At 39.3% G+C, this 21004-nt stretch overlaps 1 protein-coding gene across 1 annotated transcript in view; it reads right to left on the reverse strand.

Annotated features, from left to right (window-relative positions):
• The window catches only part of LOC136876336 (zinc finger protein 32-like), a gene marked incomplete at its 5' end in the record, with an annotated part of 148172 nt that overhangs the window by 94431 nt on the left and 32737 nt on the right, over window positions 1–21004 (reverse strand). The gene's annotated exons all lie outside the window — the stretch shown is intronic.

Raw genomic sequence — 21004 nt, forward strand, 5'->3', positions numbered from 1 at the left:
GTCTGAAATTAGTTTCCTGAATACAGACTACACTCGCCGCGAACTCACTAATTAGCTGGCGTAGCTCAGCAAAATGCCTGTCATGACCGTTACAATTCCACTGTAACCGTGCCATAGTGCGGACTAAAAGAGTGTGTTAGGTGATGAGCGGCAAGATGCTCTTTAACCTAAACACTATCAATATCAACATCTCCATCCGTAGATGTAGATGGCAGCTCGACGCCCATCCCGTCATCAACAGACGGTGGGACTGACGCCCAGAACTTCGACCTACCTTGGGGGCGGGATTTCTTCCTACGAGGAGAGCGGTCAGGTTTAGGCGCATGCGTTCCTGCCGGCTCTGGTTCATATCATCCAGATGGAGGCCATGATTTTCCCTTCGCAGGAGAAGTGCGGGCCGCCTCCTTTTCTTGTTTACACGGGCTGGGAGATAATTTCCCAGCCCTGGTCGACTATGCCGCCTCCGCCAGCTTGGGCACGGCTTTCGCTGACCTGGTGGGGGAGGGAGGCAGCCTTCGCCCTCCCTGCTGTGCCGGCTTAGAACTACCAGCCGGCACAGACTTCTTGATGGTCGAAGATTGGGTGATTCCCCCCCCCTCGAGCCTTTTCTATTTGCGACTTTGCTCTCAGGAGCAACAGCCGCCTTGGGCGCAGCGATCTTGACGGGAAACGCTGTCGTGAATGACGAACCGCGATACTCTGATTGATTGGTGTTTGTTGTTTAAAGAGGCTTATTATCGAGGTCATCGGCCCCTAATGGTACGAAGTGAGACGAAATGAAATGACAAATTAAAAGTCCAAAATCCTCCACTGACCAGAATTCAAAGCGTGAGGACGAAGAATGAATGAATGGAGATGAATTTAAGACTATCAGTGGATCCGACCCATAGTGCCTCACATGCACAGAAGCTGGCACAAAACAATAGTATTACTGACCAAGGGATTGCTTCTATAGCACGATGCTAAATCGATAGTCGAAACGGGTCCAAAATCCAGGTCATCGGCCCCTCATAATGGTATTTATCGCTAGGAAAGTAGAACCATGCTATTTGTGATGTTGCGGTACTAATCAAGAGTAGCGTAGACTCGCGGTATTCCACACACACTATTCACAGGTAGTGCAATGCGCACATGTAGCACAGACCTACGGTGTTTCACACATTGCGGCGCTATTTACAGGCAATGCAAACCTATGGCGTTCCGCACATAAGTGGACTAACCACAGGGAATCGTACTATCCCGTGGTATTTCTCACATAGCGGAAACCGAGCATACGTAAGGCAGAACAATGGTGTCGCTAATCCTATCGTGTCACTCATATAGGGGTACGAATCACAGGTATTGTAGGACCCACATCCCGATTCACACGCTGTCGCTACTAATGACAAACCTATTGCGTACCTAACATAGTGGTACTACGCGCAAGTAAATGCGAACCATGGTGTTCCCTGCATGAAGGTACTAATTACAAGTAGTCTCACGGTTCTAATTTGATCATCCCTTGCTTGCCCCTTTTAGTCGCCTCTTACGACAGGCAGGGGATACCATGGGTGTATTCTTCGTCTGGCGGTACGGGATACTCTGAGCTATCATGCTGTAGTCTAGTGTATTGGCACGTATATTCGTGGAATTTAACTTACGGCGCGCTTCCTGCTAGGAAAGATCATCCAGGGTCTTGATATCCTGGATCTTCTCGCTCAGATATGTCGGACTGTTCCGATCTCGAGGAGAATGAAGACCAGAGCAGTCAGTGCACTTGTACGGAGTTGTGCACTCCTCCGCGCAGTGAGCTGCTCTTCAACATGTGCCACACAGAGACCGATTCGAACAACGAGATACCATATGTCCGAATATCCGACATTGATAGCATCGCATAGGCGGCGGGATGTACGACCTCACATCGCAACGATAAGTTGTTACCTTGACTTTGTCTGCGCCAGACGTGTGTCACGCCACGGTTCTTCCTGTCTCCCGTCAACTCTTCGTATGTGTTCAAAATTAGGTCGCGGTGGACGATGACTCCGCGAACCAGATTCAAGGATTTGTCTTCCTCCACTTTGAGGGGATTTCGGCAAAGTGGTCGCACTTAAACTGTTCGGCTTGCAGTGCTGTACGAGTTTTCAAAAGCAAACTACCGTTGCGCATTTTCTTGAGATCCTCAAGTTCGCCGTAGACGCCTTCAATTTGTCTAATAAAAGGGATCGATTTTACCAGCTTAAAATCGTGCCCATCGGTTCTGGTAGCAACCAGAAACCTAGGGAAGCTGGATCACATTCCGTCACGCTGCGCATGTACCCAAGGGGTTGAACCCCTCAAAGAATCGAAAGTTAAAGATTTCGGTGGGGGACCACCTTGGGCAGGTCGAAGACGTTTCGAAGCCATGCCAGAAATCATCCTCCCCGAATGCCACCCACTCCGATCAGGGGCCTTTGTAGGCGAACCAAGCAGCCAAGGCAATATCCACCTGGTCGTAGCCGGTATTGCCCGGGGTCCGATGTTGAACGATGCCTAATACATAATTATTGAGGCAATAAGCGCTAGGACTCCCTCCAATCACCCGCAAGAGCATGTAGAGTATTAATTAAGGGAAAAAAGTAAAAAAAATTGTCCTTCTGGCATTCGGCTGTGCGGGGACCTGTGTGGCCAAGTGGATACTACTGCATGGGTACATGACGCTCCAACCCGCCGATCCCTGGGTGCCCACAAGCGAGCTTTCGGGCGTAATTGCACACATAAGAGGCCCATCCAAAGAGGATAGAATAGAATAGAGATGAAACTCAATGATAAATTTTGGTTCCAAGCCACTTGGCGCTAGTAGTTTTAGTCTCTTTTCCGAGATAGTCCCACAGTGTGCATTCTGGTGCAATATCTTAGTATTAGGCTTCTCGTCCACTGGAAGCGGAAACTTGCAAACTGCGAGTTTGGACGAATCTTTGCGAAGTCTGTTCGTCCGAAATCGTGCGTACGCGATCGTCCTTTGGCTGCGTATACGGGAGAGTTACTTAGTAGGTGTATGTGTGAGAAGATGGCGTCTACTGAAGATTTGTGTGATCTCTATGCATTAGATACACCTCTGCTAGCGAGAAGAAGAGCTCAGAAAAGGAAACGGGAGTGGGTAAATGATATGTTATCGAAAAGGCAAATGTTTGGTGAATTTTCACATATTTGGACTGATCTTGAAAAGGACGAAAGACAGTACTTTGGTTATGTTCGAATGACATGTGATACATTTCGATATATATTAAACAAACTACAAGATCAGTTGAAGAAGTACAGTAACTTTCGAGAAACCATTTCACCTGAACAACGTCTAGCTGTAACTTTGAGGTAAGCAAATTAAAGGGGAGATTCGGGGATTATCTCCACTTCTATTTTTTCCCATTTTAACATTTCTTTCATAATTCGCAACCAAGTAAAGGGACTGAGTATGTTTTTGCAACAGCGAGACGTAAAATAAATAGCGGAAATGACACTCTGTCATCAGTGCGATAAAGCTTGGCTCGAGTGGCCAGGGCAATCGGAGTATGTGTGAAGTTTTGTTGTCAAGTAACAGAATGATAGCATTTATCTGAAATGAGAAACTTCATCTAGATTTAATTTAATTTGAAGATTGGAGGCAATGATTTATGAGGTATTAAATATTGACATACATCGAGTTTACTTTACAATCATTAAGGACAATAATGACTAAAATACATAGCAGCACTGTTAGAACCAACAGATGATTCAGATGATACAGGTGAAATATTACGCGTAGCCATCACACTACGGTTTCGCTCTTCCTATTCTTCAACTAGCACATTCATCAGTTTCATGCGAACATGCAACTTTCTTTCTGGAGGTACATCCTGTAAAGATGGTAATAGACTCACTAGAAACTGATAGTCGCTGTCTTGTTTCAGTTTTGAGCTCTATTCAAAGTAACTTCTTTGTTTCTATTTCCAGAAGCTTGTCGTCATAATTTATTCTTTTCTTTCCCCTTTTTAGAGGGCTTTTGAAGGGTTTATTCCGTTGTTTATGTACCTGCTGAACATCATCATCATCATCATCATTATTTTCTAGAGAAGGACCTGCAATATTTTCCACGGAGTGTGGAGTGAATAATGCCGCAGTAGAATCAGTCTCAAACTCGGTACCTTCAGCGTCCACCTCATTACTACCCGTATCTTCAGAAACATCAGGTACACTACTGGACATATTTCGGGGTCTAATAGTGTCTGACAAAAAATATACCGGTAGATGGTTGAAGAAAGGCCACTTCGGTTCATTTATAGTGTCTCCTCCACTTCCAGATCTCTTGTCATTATATTTCTTTAGCTCCTTTCTGAACGTGTCCCTGAGTCCCCTCCACCTCTTTTTAATGTCCTCAACTGAAACAGAAAAAAATGTTTAAATTAATATATATTCGAAAATCCCACTAAATGCATAGTACTGTATAAGAAGTTATTAAAATTACAATAAGAACTTTCTTTTCAGGTACCTAGCAACTGGTTCGTCTTTCAAGACTTTGGGTTATTCTTTTCGATTGTCAGATGTAACCGTTGGAAGAATTATTCACGAAACGTGCAGTGCGATATGGGAAGCATTACACAATGACCATATGCCATTCTCTTCTGAAGAACAAGTCGATAACATAGCTGCCGAATTTTGGAGGAAATGGAGATTTCCAAATTGCATCGGCAGCATAGACGGAAAACATATTCGAATCAAAATGCCCAAAACAGTCTGGTAGTATGTACTTCAATTATAAGAAGTACTTCTCTATCGTATTGCAAGGAGTGGTAGGAGCAGACTATAGATTCATTTGCATCGATGTTGGAGCCTACGGAAAGCAGAGTGACAGTGGCATCTTTGGCTACTCCAACTTAACCAAACAGCTGGAACGTGATGCACTTAAAGTGAATTGTGAGAAAGAATTACCTGGCTCTGAATTACGTGCATCGCATGTTTTAGTTGGGGATGAAGGTTATCCACTGAGGACGTATTTGATGCGTCCTTACCCTCAAAGAAGCCTAGGACCTGAAGAAGAAATTTTTAACAAGCGTTTGTCACATGAAAGACAAGTGGTAGAGTGTGCTTTCGGCATACTGTGTAACAAATGGCGAATTCTTCAGAAGGCGTTGGAAGTAACCCCCGAGCGAGCGGAACAGATTGTAAAATGTACATGCTTATTACACAACATAATTATAGACAGAGAAGGCATGGGAGAACTAGGAATCACAACAGTTGAACCAAGAAACCCTCACTTAAATAGATTTGCTACCAGAGGTGAAAACAGAAGTACGGTACTGCTAGAGCCTATGATATAAGAAACACTTTTAAAACCTATTTTGTAAATAATAGTGAGATGTAGGCATGAAGTGATCGGACAGGAAAGTAAAAGTAGCCTAACTCATGATGCTGTCATAGTCAGTTATATAAGAGACAATTTTGAAGCTTAATTTGTACATAACCTTTAAATGTAGGCCTAAACACAAAATAACGAGATGGAAAAACAAATACTGATAGAGTTTTTGATGAAAATTACACTTCAAACTTGTATTTTATTGTAAATAATCTAAAATATAAGAATCAAGTGAAGCGGTATAAAATAAATCAAATATATATAATAAATTTACCTGGCTCATCCATTTCTTTCGCCACCTCACTCCATAATTTCTTTTGTACATCCCGCATATGGTAATTGGACTCTCGTTGGTCCCACATATACCTCCTATCTTGCACCAGCAGTATCAGCTTTTCAACGTTCATGGCACAACGCATCTCTTCGGCCGAAAAATCCAAACCAATCTGGATAGTTCGCAGTTCGTTGGTATTCGGGCGTTCACTGACGAACAACGCCGGTGCCAATGGACGCGCTCATGCTTGACATCAGAGGTTTGGATCGTTCGGCCGTTTACGTCCGTGTTCGCACGATTTCGTCATCGCAGGTTTTCGCATGTTTCCGCTTCCAGTGGACGAGAGCCCTTACTATCAACAGATAGCGCGAAGAATTAACATCCGGCGCAGTGACGCACATCCGGGTATGCTTACGGCTCATCCCCCCTCCTTTCCCTGCCCCCCCCCCACCCCCCCGGCCAAACGGCGATAATAATGCAGTTCTACTACTTCCATGCCCAATACATTGTTATTCATATATTTTTATTTCCAAGTACTAACTACCGTATGTTGTAAATAATGATCTGATACCCCTAGTTCGTATGGCATACTATGTTACTGAGAACATAACCACACACCTCAAAGCAGCTTTAACTTCAAATGAATGATTGACACATTAACACAAAGCTGATATTATAACAAATAAGAAATCCCTTCGAAAGCAAGACAACAGAGCACACCATATGCAAAACAATGGGTATCACATCAATAACCAAGTACCACAAGAAAATAAAAATAACAGAATTAAATGCACTGAGACAGGAAATATATAGAACTACATTCATAGAACCATTCAGCTTTCAGCCCCTGATGTGTACTCAAACAGGAAATACAGGATTTCAGGAGGACTGGCGAAGATATATTTCAAATAAACAAGCAGAAGGAACAAAGATTTACAGCACAAGCACATGAGCACTTGGAATTCAAACAATACAAATACTGTAGCTTCATGGGAACTATCGATTAAAATCGATATAAGTTCGAACAGGGTTAATCGATTGGGTAAAGTCGAATTTGATGCAATTCAGCAATATTATCTCCACAATGCTTGACGTTTTATGACTAATTAATTTGTGAGAAGTGCCCACTGATTGAGGTTAGACTTGAAATACTTTAAATACTTCACTTTGAGACAAACTGCCTTTAATTATGAACAACGCTCATTTCATGCTTACTTGCGTGCCATCTACAGAATGTAACTATTTACACGTTATGAATGACCTCCAGCGCCATCTAGAAAAAGAGACTGAAACTACTTGAAGCTAGCTACGGATTGGAACCAAAAGCCCTATTAGAGTTTCACCCCCCTGGGCCCATCTCCAAGCAGCACGCCGCACACCAAGAATTCTGAATCAATCTACAACTAACCCTCAAAAAACAATAACAAATAAAGAGGGGACCGATAGCCGCATTACCCTTTTAGTCACTTTCTAGGACAGGCAGGGATACCTGTGAATGTATTCAGCCCCTTCCATCCACAGGGGGTCCAACACATTACATCAAACCGCAATCCATATCCGCGCCTAGGACACATCTTAAGATAGGCAGGGGATACCGAGGGTGTATTCTATATCTGCGTCCCCCAACCGCAGGAGGGTGAACAGGGAACTGTTGCTGAGAAGTGTGGAAGTAGGAGGAAGGGAAAAGGTAGGAAAGGGAAATGTAGACAGGTGGAACAGGGTCATGGGGGAGAGAAAAGGGAGGAAGAAGTAGATTCTGCAGCTGTCAGAAAAGATAGGGCTGACAGGGAAGGGAGAGGATCAAATGATGTAGGTATGGTTGAGGCTCTGGTCATGGGGGATTCCTCTGTTAGACATGTGGGGAAAGTGTGTGGAGGAAACGGAACCAGGGTATAGTGTGTTATCCAGGAATTAGGATAAAGCAGATGTTGAAGAAAGTAGAAGAGAAGGAGGAGGGAAAGGAGAAGGTGGTAATGTTTCACATTGGTACCAACAACGTAAGGCAAGCAAGTACCAACATAGTTGGGGATGTGTGGGATCTGGTAAATACAGCACGGGTGAAATTTAAGGAAGCAGAGACTGTTATCAGTGGAATACTCTGTAGCAGGGATACTGACTGGAAGGTGATAGGATATTTCAATGAGACTATGGAGTGGGTATGTGGGAAATTGAAATTGCAATTTCTAGATCCTAATGAGAGGGTAGGAGACAGGGATCTGCGCTAAGATGGCCTTCACTTAAACTGCCGTAGTACGTATAAGTTAGGAAATTTATTTAGAAGGGTTACAGAGAGGTACATTCAGGGAAACGGAGTGGTCTAAGGAGCGGTGATAAGGGTGCAGGGATCTGGGAGTCAAGTAGGGATGACATGAAAATGTTAGTATTTAACTGTAGAAGTATTTTCACTTTACAAAGCAAAAAATTAAATGTATCCTCCTAATTCAATACAAAACATAATTCCATCATTAGATGGAGCAAAAAAAACCAAACATGTTTCGACTCGTTTGAGCCATCTTCAGTGAAATAAGGGGGTGGGGGGTTGAGGTAATCTACATAATATAAGCTAAAAATGTGCTAAAAACATAATGAAGGAACAAATGAAAAGCAAAAGAGACAGACGGAAATAAATACAATAATAATATACAATATTTACATCACTAGAGGGAGCAAAAATAACTCGCCGAGACAAATTCAGTGAACAAAGGGTTAATATAAAACATAATTGAATCAAAAAATGTTTTAAACCTATGAAAATAAAATAAAAGATAACAGACAGAAACGAAACAATAAGTGCTAATAGTGAGGTTGCAAACCTCTTAGACTAACTTTTTTTAGTTTGATAACAATTCAAGAACGGGATGAAGTCACTGCATTGAAAATTCAGGCTCACAGTCTGTCTTTGTAGAAACACCATCCCACAAATGGCTAGGAGGGGAGCGAAAAAGCATACGAAACCAAGTTTGAGAGGAGAACCATTGCCAGGTGAAATGTATGTGATAAGTGATGGAAAAATGCCGATGAATTTAAAATTTTAGAATAGCAGCATTCTCAATTTCTTCTCAATTTAGCGGTCCCGTTCTCGAAGATTATTTCCGATGTTGGCTAGGGGCGTTTGCCTTATTTTAAATGGTCAGGAGGGCAGCAATAAAACTGAGAAGCTGTGTTAGAGGACTAACAGGTGCATGGTAAACTGTGACCATAGTGGAAACCGTCAATAATGTTCCAATCTGTAATGGAAAAAACGAGGTTGTGTGAGAAACTTCGGCTGATAAGTAAAAAGTGTAAAATGGGTGTGAAGAAAACGTTTAAACTTACTGTTCTTAAAAGGTGGTTGTCCTCTCGAACCGGCCTGGCCTTCTCAAAGTTAACGGTCCTGTTTGTACGATCGAGTCTATTGTTGGCTCAGCTGTGTTTGCGAGCATGGGAGAAAGGGAGGGGTAAGTGGGGTGCAGGGCTGGTAGGGGTGGTAGGGGTGGTCGTGAGTTGGGGAGATGGAGGCGGGGTTTGTTTTTATTATAGAAGTTCTGACAAATATATGGAATGAATGTTTCAAGAATTTTTTTTTTCGTTGATTTGATTTTAATTGTGAGAGGGGTTCATAAACTGATCTAAATCGATGTGGATGCTCTAGAGAACAGTGAGTAAGGTGCCTTTTTGCTCATAATGCAAGATCTTAAGATCCTTATCTATTGATGTGTATTCGTGGCAGGATGCTTTATGATGTTCACTCATAGCTGAAAAACGATTATATTTGAGAGCGTTGCGATGTTCGGCGTATCTTATTGAAAAATTGCAGCCTGTTTGATCTACATAACTGGAATTACAGGATTGGCTTTCTTATTTGTAAACTCCGGAGTTCAAATATCTATTATTATTGTTATTATTGTTATTGTTGACAGTGTGTACATTAAAAATGAGTTTGGAGTTGGTGTGGGAGGTTCTAAACGCTATTTTGATGTGGTTTTTTTTTTTAACATTAGAAATTTGGTAAATGCTACTATGATTGAAAGTGAATGTGGAAAACTTTTCTATAGGAGCGGAAACTTTTTCTAGGGTAGTCTAGGGTCTGCTCTTGTATCTATTGATGATTCTGCTGATGAAGGTTCTAATGAAAGCATTGTGTTCTGCAATATTGTAAATAATATTAATTTCTTTTTTGTCATTCTTGCGACATAAAGGAACAGTTAATGTTGTGAATACCATGCTATTGTAATCTGCTTTCTTATGTATGTCTGCGTGCACATAAGTTTGTTGGATGGTATTGATGGTGTGGGTGAGTTTCCTGTATAGGATAAGGTGTTGTTGCCATTGCGCATAATGGTTAAACCCAGGTAATTGAGGACTTTATTGTTTTCCTGTGATTAACGTCTAGTCTATTATAGATCTATTTTAATTGTTAGTTACTTCTTCAAGTTTACTTTTTATATAATAAGGATATTTTATTGTATAATAACATTTTAATGAACAAATAATTGTAAATAAGGTTTAACATAAGGACTCAACCTTGAGATAATTGTAAAAAGTAGCTGAAGATGCTCGACATAACGAGCGAAACATGTTCCATTTAATGTTCATATTGTGGTAAATGTCCTTTTAGAGACAATAAACACTTCATGTACTGAATAGGTGGATATAATAACAATAAATTGTAACTAATATTAGTAAGTTCAATACGGGCAAAAAACATTAAACTGGTCTTATACAATAAGTGGTATTTTCCGAGCTGTCAGTGAAGAGATGGTGTGGAATGACATTAGTAGACGAATAAGTTTGAGTGGTGTCTTTAAAAGTAGAAAAGATCACAGTAACTTATGAAGATAAAGTTGAAATTCAAGAGAACGAATTGGGGCAAATATTTGTTTATAGGAAGGGGAGTTAGGGACTGGAATAACTTCAAGGGAAAATTTTCCAATTTCTTTGAAATTATTCAAGAAAAGGCTAGGAAAACAACAGATAGGGAATCTGCCACCTGGGCAACTGTCCTAAATGCAGATCAGTAGTGTTTGGTTGATTGCTTCATTGTTTTGTTTTTTGCTAGTGGCTTTACGTCGCACCGACACAGATAGGTCTTATCGTGATGATGGGATAGGAAAGGGCCAGGAGCTGGAAGGAAGCGGCCGTGGCCTTAATTAAGGTACATTTGCCTGGTGTGAAAATGGAAAACCACGGAAAACCATCTTCAGGGCAAACGACAGTAGGATTCGAACCCACTATCTCCCGGATGCAAGCTCACAGCTGCGCGCTCGTAACCGCACGGCCAACTCGCCCGGTTTACTTCATTGTGTTCCTTCTTTGTTGAGAAAGAGTGTTTTAAAACTCGAAGGAGAGATGTTATTGTACTTCAATCCAGTTGTGTAGGTAGAGCAGGGCTAAGCCAGTTGAAGCCCCCATTCCCCATTTTTTAGAAACATTTTCAAATTTAAATTAAGTTTAAAACATGAAGAAGCAAGCCATTTCTGGAGCTATGTGTGTGACACTGAAGAGAAGAAATCTGTTTCTACCAACAGTGACCTGTAAGCCACCTTGTTGCTATGCTATCTTTAAAACATTCAGTACCAGCCACTCAGAGGGGTATTTAAATCCACAGAACAGCGATTTAAATGCCCTTGAAGTTCTTTACACAGCACATTAGAAAATTGAAACAGTAGTTGTAGAAACTTAAATGCATTGCTTCAACATTGACGGGAGAAGTATTCTCATACGATTGTGACAGTGATATATCGGGTGGTCCACCAGCACCTTGCGATCCAGTTTTATGCATCCCTTCACATTTAATACAATTCTGAAAGACATCGGTCCCTCTCCCTAAACCAGGGTAATATATCGAGATGTGTGTTTACGGGCTAGAAGACAGCTGGAATCGTGAACGCCACTATTAATTCATTATAGGTACCTCGAATGAACCCGTAAAACGAGTACAGATATGCAGAATACGTACTTTAAAACAAGAGGTGGATGCACAGACCGGGAGCACGTATAGGCTGGGAAGTGGGTGCCATAGGTCAAGTGTCGCAGTATGGGAGATACTTCCTCAACAGGACATTACCACATTAATCAAGAGTATGCCTGAAAGGTTGAATGCCATCATTGGTGCAAGAGGTAGCAATACATGCTTTTGTAGATGCAAGCATAGGTCCCCGAGATCATCTCTAAGGTCTGTGAAGTGTATAACATCAAAACAGATGTGCATTACTTTTATGAGCTTAATGTTTTCTTGAAATGTGCATCTTTAGCTTAATTTGTTCAATTTGTTTATAATCATCTTTTCTTTTCATTGTTAGACACTTTGATGGAACCGTACCATAATATTCTATCATAAGATGGTGTATTAGGGTCATAAAAGTGTCAAATTTAAAATACAGTAAATTTCAGTTTTGAAAGAAATTTAAATGTTGCGTTTTCGTGCCCCTCAGTGTAGTTTTATATTACCGAAGACCTGGTTTTTTTTGTACATCCGTGTGGTTTTCTCTATGTACTACAGAAGATGTGCATTAAAAAACCACTCTTTTTCTGTTTCTTCTTTGATTTTTGTTCTTCTTTTGGGGTACATAATAATTTTTATTCTATGTTATTTCATAAAAATACATTCTTATCCATTACACATGATGTCTTGTTGCCTGGTGCATGCACAAACAGATTTTCTGCTTGTTCGACACAAGAGAAAGCAACGTAGAGCTGACCATGTGTGAAACAGGAATTCTTCAAATTAACTCCACTATTGTGGAACGTTTGACCCTGAGCCTTATTGATAGTCACACTATAAGCTAAACTCAAAGGAAATTGTAATCGGTGGAAACAAAATTACAAATAATTTGAGATCAATGGAATTCTTGCTATGAAAACCGATTTTCCTTTTTCCTTGCCGGTTAGGAGTACCGCCTCGATGATACTGTCAAGGAGTCGTTTCAGTAAGTATCTGCTTTATATTCAAGACTTACAAAAATACTCACAGATGTACTAAAGCAGCAAATTGTTATGGGTCTAAGATCACCATACTCCTGCGAGATGAATGAAAAATGGTATATAAAACCAAGGAGTACACATCACAGCCTTCTAGAGTACATTCTCACTCCGATCCTTCCAGTATATTCTCACTCATTTTAATACATTCAATGACAAAGTAAGCCACTTTCAAGCTCCCCATCTCCCACACCACTACAACTACAGACAGGCAACCACTATAGTGTACAATGGGAGAATCGAGGCTACCACCACATATAAACACCAGTGGTCTGCGATGGGTAGTTGTGGCTGCAAGGAGAAATATGCAGGCACATACATACGTATTTATATGTATAGTTGGGCATTTTCAAGCCCCACATCTCCCACACCACCACAGCTACAGACACGCAACCCCTATAGTGCATGACAAGAGTCTTGAGGCTACTACTACATACAAATACCATTGGCTGCGATTGGTAATTGTGACTGCAAGGTAAATTAAACGGACACAGACATCTATTTTATATATAGTTGGCTGCTTTCAACCCCCCGACATCTCCCACACCACCACAGCTACGGAAACAGAACCACTACAGTTTAAAGGCGTAGCAATGGGTTCGCCGGCTTCAGGTATTTTATCTCACATATTCATGGATTACATTGAATATAATAAAAAGTGGATAAAATAGATTGATTGATTACATGATTGAGATACGTTGATGATATATTTCTTATTAATGATGAACAAAAGGTTAAAACTGATGGTATATTAGAGTATTTAAATACTTTGGATAAACAAGTGCATTTTACAATGGAATCTGAAAATGATAGGACTTTAAATTATTTAGATTTAACAGTTACTATAAATTCTGGTCATTTTGATTTTCAAATTTTCAGAAAAGCTACTCAAACAGATACTATTATAAGAAATGACTCCAATCATCCAGGTCAACATAAAAAGGCAACATTTTTCAGTTTAATTAATAGAGCTATGAACATACCTATGTCTAAGAAGAATCATAATAGAGAGATAAATATAATTCATCAAATCGCTCGTAGCAACGGATATTCCAAAAGATTTATTAATAGAATGATAAATAAAGTGAAAAATGAACCAAAAACAACTTTAATTAAAGAGCAAAAAGAGGAAAAGAAATTTGCAGTTCTAACTTTTCGAAATAAGCATTCTTATCAACTAGCTAAAATTTTCAGGAAAAAGAACATCAATGTCACATATAAAACAGATAATAATACTAACAAGATAATTTTCAATTCAGATAAGATGGAGAATAAATGTATATTTAATAAATCAGGAATTTACAAATTAACATGCCAAACATGTAAACAAGGATACATAGGACAGTCTGGTAGAAGTTTGGCTATAAGGTACAAAGAACATATTAATGCGGTTAAACATAAAAGATATTCGGCAATGGGAGAACATATGATTGAAATGAATCATAAATTTACAGACATTTCCAATGACATTCAGCCAAAAAGGGAAAATTAATGAAGGTTTTGGAAAATTTAGAAATTTACCTTACACAAAAAAATAATTTTGAATCAAGTTTAAATTAGAGAAGTGCAGAAGATAACCCACTGTATAGACTAGCATATGATCATTTAAGGAGCAAAAAGAAGAAAAGAAGAAAAACTTGAAGATCCTAAATTTATATACTATTCTCATTCAGTTCAACCAAAATTTTATGTATTGATCATTTTTATATTTTTTTTAACTCTTTGATATGGTGTTGTGCCATTTCACCGGGTTGCAGCATTAGGAACAAAAATGGTGTTCCAGCCATTAAAGGATCAATATGAAAGCAATTAACATCGGTACGAGCCAAAAGATAATCTTTTCAACCGGTAGTCACCGAAAGAACCATTCTTAGAAGGCTGTGAGAAAAGAATGACAGAAGCGCATTATTTAAACTAATTATTAAAAAAAGAGACTTCCATGAGAACACTAGACTCAATCCAGCACTGCAGAAAATAGGACGGGATCGAGTAAAGAAACAAGTCAGTTATCTGATTTTATGATCAATTATTGGAGGAGAATTAAATCCGCGGCAGCCCGCTCGACGTCAACTGCATAGATTGACATATATACGCGAAATTTAAGACCAGCGATAAGGAATCGTCAAGTCTTTTTCAGCTACTACGTCACAGTTGGACTTTGGAAGCATTATATTTTGTCCAATACTGCACACCGTAGAGAGCAGAATTCAATCAGCTGTAAAGTGCAATTCCTAAAAGGCACGGAAAAATTACATCCGTTCAGCAAGCAAGAGAATTGACAAATAATAGCACATTTAGAGCTGTTATAGCCAAACTAGACGGCTTAGAACACATATATTCCTATATCATTGGCAGTACGAAACGAATTGCAGCATGTCAATATTAACTAATGGATTGTATTATTCTGTTCCTGACGTACTAGAGACCACTATGGTGATGTTCTAAGAGACTGAGGCAGAGACTACTCCGACTATGGTGGCGCTTCACGAGATTGATGACCCAGGAGGGTTGGTAATCAGCTGACAGGACGAGATGGACCCGATTACCCAAGTAGAACCATGGAGCGAGGCCTACCATTCCCGATGAACAACAGCGAGATGGGAGACACTACCCAATAAGCAAAGTTAAGTCCCCTATGGGTCGTTTTTCGTAAGTAGAAACCTTTATTTTTTGGCTATGTGTGATATGATTTGTGACATTGTGCGTGCGTAAATGATATTCAAGTGTAGTTACAAGGAAGTAGGTATTCATCTGAAGTTACCGTTAATCCCATATATATGCGTAAAATACCAGTGAAAGCCGTTCGCAAATTTATCAATGTGATGTGAGAGAAAGTGATTGATATTTTTAAATCGTTGTCAGTGAAGTGTTAGAGTATTGTATGAAGGTTAATATACATGTGTGATGGCTTTAACAGAATAACAAGCGTGGATATCGTATTTAGGGAATGTTTACGACGAAGTATAGTACCACAGTTTAGTATTGTGATACACTTTTCTTTGATACTATGACGGTAAGGATAATGTTTTTATATGTGTAGGTTATGGCACATATGCAGCGTATTTGATGAAATGAGTGCCTGAGACGCACTAATATGAATGGTACGTGATATTTGAAGTGATAAATGGTGAATGAAGTAATAATATGAGTTGATGTTAAGTTATGATGGTGATAGTTATTGTTATTTAAAAATTGGTCATAGTATTCTTCTGAGAGATGATAGTATGTGTAAATTGCGCATACTAAGGTATATATTGAAACGTACTGTTTTCAATTGCTGTTTTTATTCCCTGATATACAAAATAGGTTAGGATACGATCTCAATGCCATCAATACAGAGTTATTTGCAATGGCGGCCGGTCAGTACGTGCTACCGGGCTCCAGCACGTAGCTTGGAACTGTAAGGAATATTATTTATGTACAGTACAATTATCCTGGTGCCTTTTCGTTGTTTTGAGTACGATATGAATTTGTTTTTTGTGAAAATCAGGACGAGATCTGTCGAACACCTAGCGCCGTTCTCCCGGGGAACAAGGCTCGTGCTCATGTGAAGTGAGCCCTTGCCAGTAGCCTGAAGGAAGCAATACGCAGGCGCAGCCAAACTTGCAACACTCCCCCTAGCCGGCGGAGTATACTGTAAACCGGGATCAACTTTCACTGATCCCGTTTATAGTTACTTCCTCTCCCGCAAGGGGGTAGAATTACTCGATGTCTCCTGCTACCCTTATGTTCACGGCCGACTTGATGCGTCGCTCTAGCTAGCTCCTTGGAGCTCAGCGAGGGATCCAGTCGGCCGTGCTTATGTTGAACGTGGTAAGCGAATCTGCCACTAGAGAGTAGCATCGTCTGGCCTCGAAAGTAAAGCGTAAGTGGAGGCAATCTATCTCACACATGTTTATTAAAATATCCATCTTCCTTTTGAATCAAAAATAAGGAATTCGTAGGTGAGTCAAAGAATCTTTGACTGACCCTAAATGTTATCCCGCATTACAATGTAATTTACTCTGGTGAAATGAAATAGCGTATGGCTTTTAGTGCCGGAAGTATCCGAGGACATGTTCGACTCGCCAGATGCAGATCTTTTGATTTGACTCCCGTAGGCGACCTGCGAGTCGTGATGAGGATGAAATGATGATGAAGACAACACGTACACCCAATGATGGTTAAAATTCCAGACCCTGCCGGGAATCGAACCCGGGATCCCTGTGACCAAAGGCCAGCGCGCTAACCATTTAGCCATGGAGCCGGACATTTACTCTGGTAATAGGGGAGGTCTCAATGAATCAGTTGGCAGCTGTTTCATTAGCTTTGTGCGGTTTTGATTCCTGATATATGAATACAGCTTTTTCCATTTCCCTTTGTGGTCATTACCCTCTTGAAGTATGCCATTCATATAATTCTCTTTTGCTTCCTTTTTCACTCTATTCAGTTCCGTCATTAGCTGTTTTCTCGCGGTTATATTACTGGTGCGTGTTTTTTCTGTCATTGTGTTAGTGCTAAAGTTTATACGAAGATTTATCAAATTATTTATCCACTGCAGTGTATATAAAGTGAAATTAAATTAGTGTTCTTAGTGGGGATCTATATTCCCACGATTCTATTTGCACTGATGTAAGTTGCGCCATTAGGTTAGTAAAAACAATATTTCTCCAATGAATTATTTATCTCGTAGACAGTTGTCGAAGAATTCATCTGCTTCCAAATTAATGTTGTTTTTGTTTGTTCTGAGTTATAAATTGTGAGAAAAGTTGTATTATTATTATTATTATTATTATTATTATTATTATTATTATTATTATTATTATTATTATTATTATTATTATTATTATTATTATTATTATTATTATTATTATTATTATTATTACCAAGTTTTAAGTATGCGTGGTTCATCATGGCAATATGCAGATTTAAAACAGCGTATTTAGCTTGTTTTTTGTAGCACGTAGGACGATTTTTTCACGAGCCGCCACTGGTTATTTGAGTATGTAGGATCATCAGAGGAGCCGAGAGGCTAATAACGTTAGTATTTAGGCCTTCACTGACTTATCTACGATCATTTTTAAGTACTCTCACATACGGCAACTTAATTTATGATTTTATGGGAACAGTTTGACACATCACTGGTAACTTAATCATTCATATATGGACTTTTAGATGAAGGTAGAGTCTTCTGCCAATTTTTCCACTTATGGTATAATTTGTTGGAAAGTTAGTTAAGTACACTTGGCAATGCTACATTCAGCCAGATACGCACTTAAATTGAATTTCAATCATGAATTAAAATAATAATTGAGTGAGTTAGCCACATAAGCCTTATGATAGAATTAATTTGAGATTAATTACGACTTAAAGTGGACTTGAATTTGCTTATATGGGGATCAGACATCGTGAAATATGAAACGAATATGGAAATTTTCAAACTTAAAAATTAGTGGAAGTCCTAAGAAAACAAACATTGCTTTCTCACACGATTTTCTACTGTGTATGGACACGGATGTTAAGTTTTCAGCAAAGTGATATTCATTTCACTGGTCACATGTGAATTAAAGATTAAATGATAGAATTTTTGGTAACTTTGAGGAACAATCCAGCTCACTAAGAAAAGATTCCAGATCTTAATTAATTAATTAATTAATTAATTGTTTGGTATTTTCATTGCGTTTTCACATTCTAATTTGAAACCATAATTTGAAATGTTGTATATAGTAGGGAGTATAATTTTGTTTTCATTTAAACCAATTGGATGCATCTAATTATTTCAACTATATTTAATATGTTTCACTTGATTATATATATTTTAATTTTTCTTTTTCATTTGATTTTTACGGACGTTACCTAACTACAACCTAGTATTTCGACAGGCCAGAATTAGTGTGTTGATGATTAAAGCCTGGTTTTCAATTACTTGTTAAAGGTTTTTCAAAACCTGTTTTCCTTTATTGCAACATAATCATAACGCATATAGAGATGCTGATAGCATTATGAGACTGTCTACGTTATATGAGGCGATTTCTAACGAAATTTTACATAATATTTAAATGATACTTAGACTGAATTGCCAATAAAAGATGAGTAGTGAAACTATGAAATTCTTTTAATGCCTACTTAGAATAAGAGCTAGATATAAGGCTATAATGACTCAATTTCTGATTGCGATTTCGGTAGCAACATGCACGAATTTCTTGAAATGCCGTAATAACCTGGATTCGCGATAAATTTCGGCGACATGCGAGTATGGTATCCGACTGATAGCGTGTTGGAGACGTCCTTCTGCGTAGGTTGAGATTTACCATAGGCCATCGGTATACTTTCTCACGCGGAACCCACAACCCAGCAATATTAAACAGATGGAATCGTTATCAAGAGCTAGTCTGGAACTCATGTATCCTCACCTGGACGCGGGAACGGTGCAGTGTATTAGGACAATACTTCTTTAAATTGTAAAACAAAAGATTGTGTGATATTGTTTTGTTCTTTGATCTGACCATTGAGGAAGGGCATGGTTGAGATTTCCCGAAACATGTTTGGTTTAATATATAGTTTTTCTTTCCTTTAATGAGTGTATTGATCAAGGCAGATTCAAATAAACTATTTTAAATAGTTATATTATACAATGGGATTCAAACCCACTGTCTCCCAGATGCGAGCTCACAGCTGCGCGCCGCTAACCACACATACAAACATTGAAAATAAGGCGAGGACACGTTGAAATAAGTAAATAAAAAGTCTTTAGATCTTGTGACGCGGCGTGTTGGCGTCTTGTCAATCTTGAATCTTAAAATGGTGCAGCATGAACATAATATGAAGCATGAAGTCCAGTTAAAACACAGATTAAAATGTTGTTATATGCATAAAATTGCCCAATTTTAAAACAACACGAGTGGCTGTGCGAATAAAATTATATGCATATTGTATATAAAATAGTATGATGATAATGCCAAATTAAAATAGCTTTCTTGATTAGATGAGGAAGGATCAAGGATCAAGAAAGCAGCCATGACCTTACTTAAACTACAGCTCCAGCATTCACCTGTTGTGAAAATGGAAAACTACGGACAACCATTTTCAGGGCTGCCGATAGTGGGGTTCGAACCCACTTTCTCCCGAATGCAAGCGCATAGCTGTGCAACCCTAACTGCATGGCCAACTCACTCGCTATAGCGGACTGTCATTATATCCAATTCTTTTGTAAAAGTTGGGACCCCCCCCACACACACACACGTTAAACTCGATATGTGACGGCAATCAATTTTTCAAAACATACATTTTCACAGATTTCCATTCTATGGCTTACTCATTAGTTATTTTCCTAATTAGGAGACAACGTGAATACGTATGTTCAATTACATTCCAAAAAATTGTAGTAGTATCACTCCAGTGGCTTCTGTGGCAAACATTTCAGTTTTCTTTATCAAACAGCATCACCCAACCTAACTTAACCTTATATGTATCATAAACACATATTTCAATTGCAGTAGAGGAATCATTTATATTCAAAAACAAAGTGTACAATACTACAATACTGTGTCTTATGGCAAACCCATTGAAGGTCAGTTTCCAAAAATAAAGGATTACATATATACATATTTGCTATAAATTTACTTCGGAATAAATAGCCTTTCCAAAATTTAACAAGACATGAGAAAATACAGTGAAACCTCGTTAATGTGTCCCTCATTAAGACAATTTGTCATTAAGCACGTGGTAAATTCGAAGTCCCGATTCAAGTCGTATTAAATCAATTTTTTCCAGCCCTAAAAATGTTCTTTGTCATCCCTTGTGAAATTGTGAAAGGAATGTGATTTCCAACAAGGATTAGAGCCCTCAAAATAGAAAGCAGGCTGGAGAAAGGTGCGCAAAAGCAGGAATCGTCCTTGAATTTTTTTGCTATTGGTTTTACGTCGATCCGACACAGATAGGTCTTATGGCGACGATGGGATAGGAAAGGCCTAGGAGTAGGAAGAAAGCAGCCTGGTGTGAAAATGGGAAACCACGGAAAACCATATTCAGGGCTGCCGACAGTGGGATTCAAACCCACTATCTCCCGGATGCAAGCTCACAGCCGCGTGCCTCTAACCGCCGTCCTTGAATTCTTCCTAAACTTTTAGCATTAATTACACCTTCAGGAAGTAAGCTGTTAGCCTCAGTAATGTTCAATTTTGCTCTCCGGTTTTCGTTGATATTGCTGAATAACCTAGTCTGTTTGTGCTTGTATTTCGCATTCCATTCATAAGTTAGAAATGTAGTGTGTTGAGCGATACAGTGAAGGGTAACAATATTTGCCACTTGATAAGACTACCTACAGATTAGAAATATAATAGTGTTAAGTTGACTAGCGTGGTGCATATTTGTCTTGTGGTAGCCTAGTTATGGATAGTGAAAAAGTTGTGAAATTGCTTACTAATGACAAAATCCAAGAATTAGAC

The sequence above is a fragment of the Anabrus simplex genome, chromosome 1 (assembly GCF_040414725.1).
Source record: "Anabrus simplex isolate iqAnaSimp1 chromosome 1, ASM4041472v1, whole genome shotgun sequence".
Lineage (NCBI taxonomy): Eukaryota > Metazoa > Arthropoda > Insecta > Orthoptera > Tettigoniidae > Anabrus > Anabrus simplex.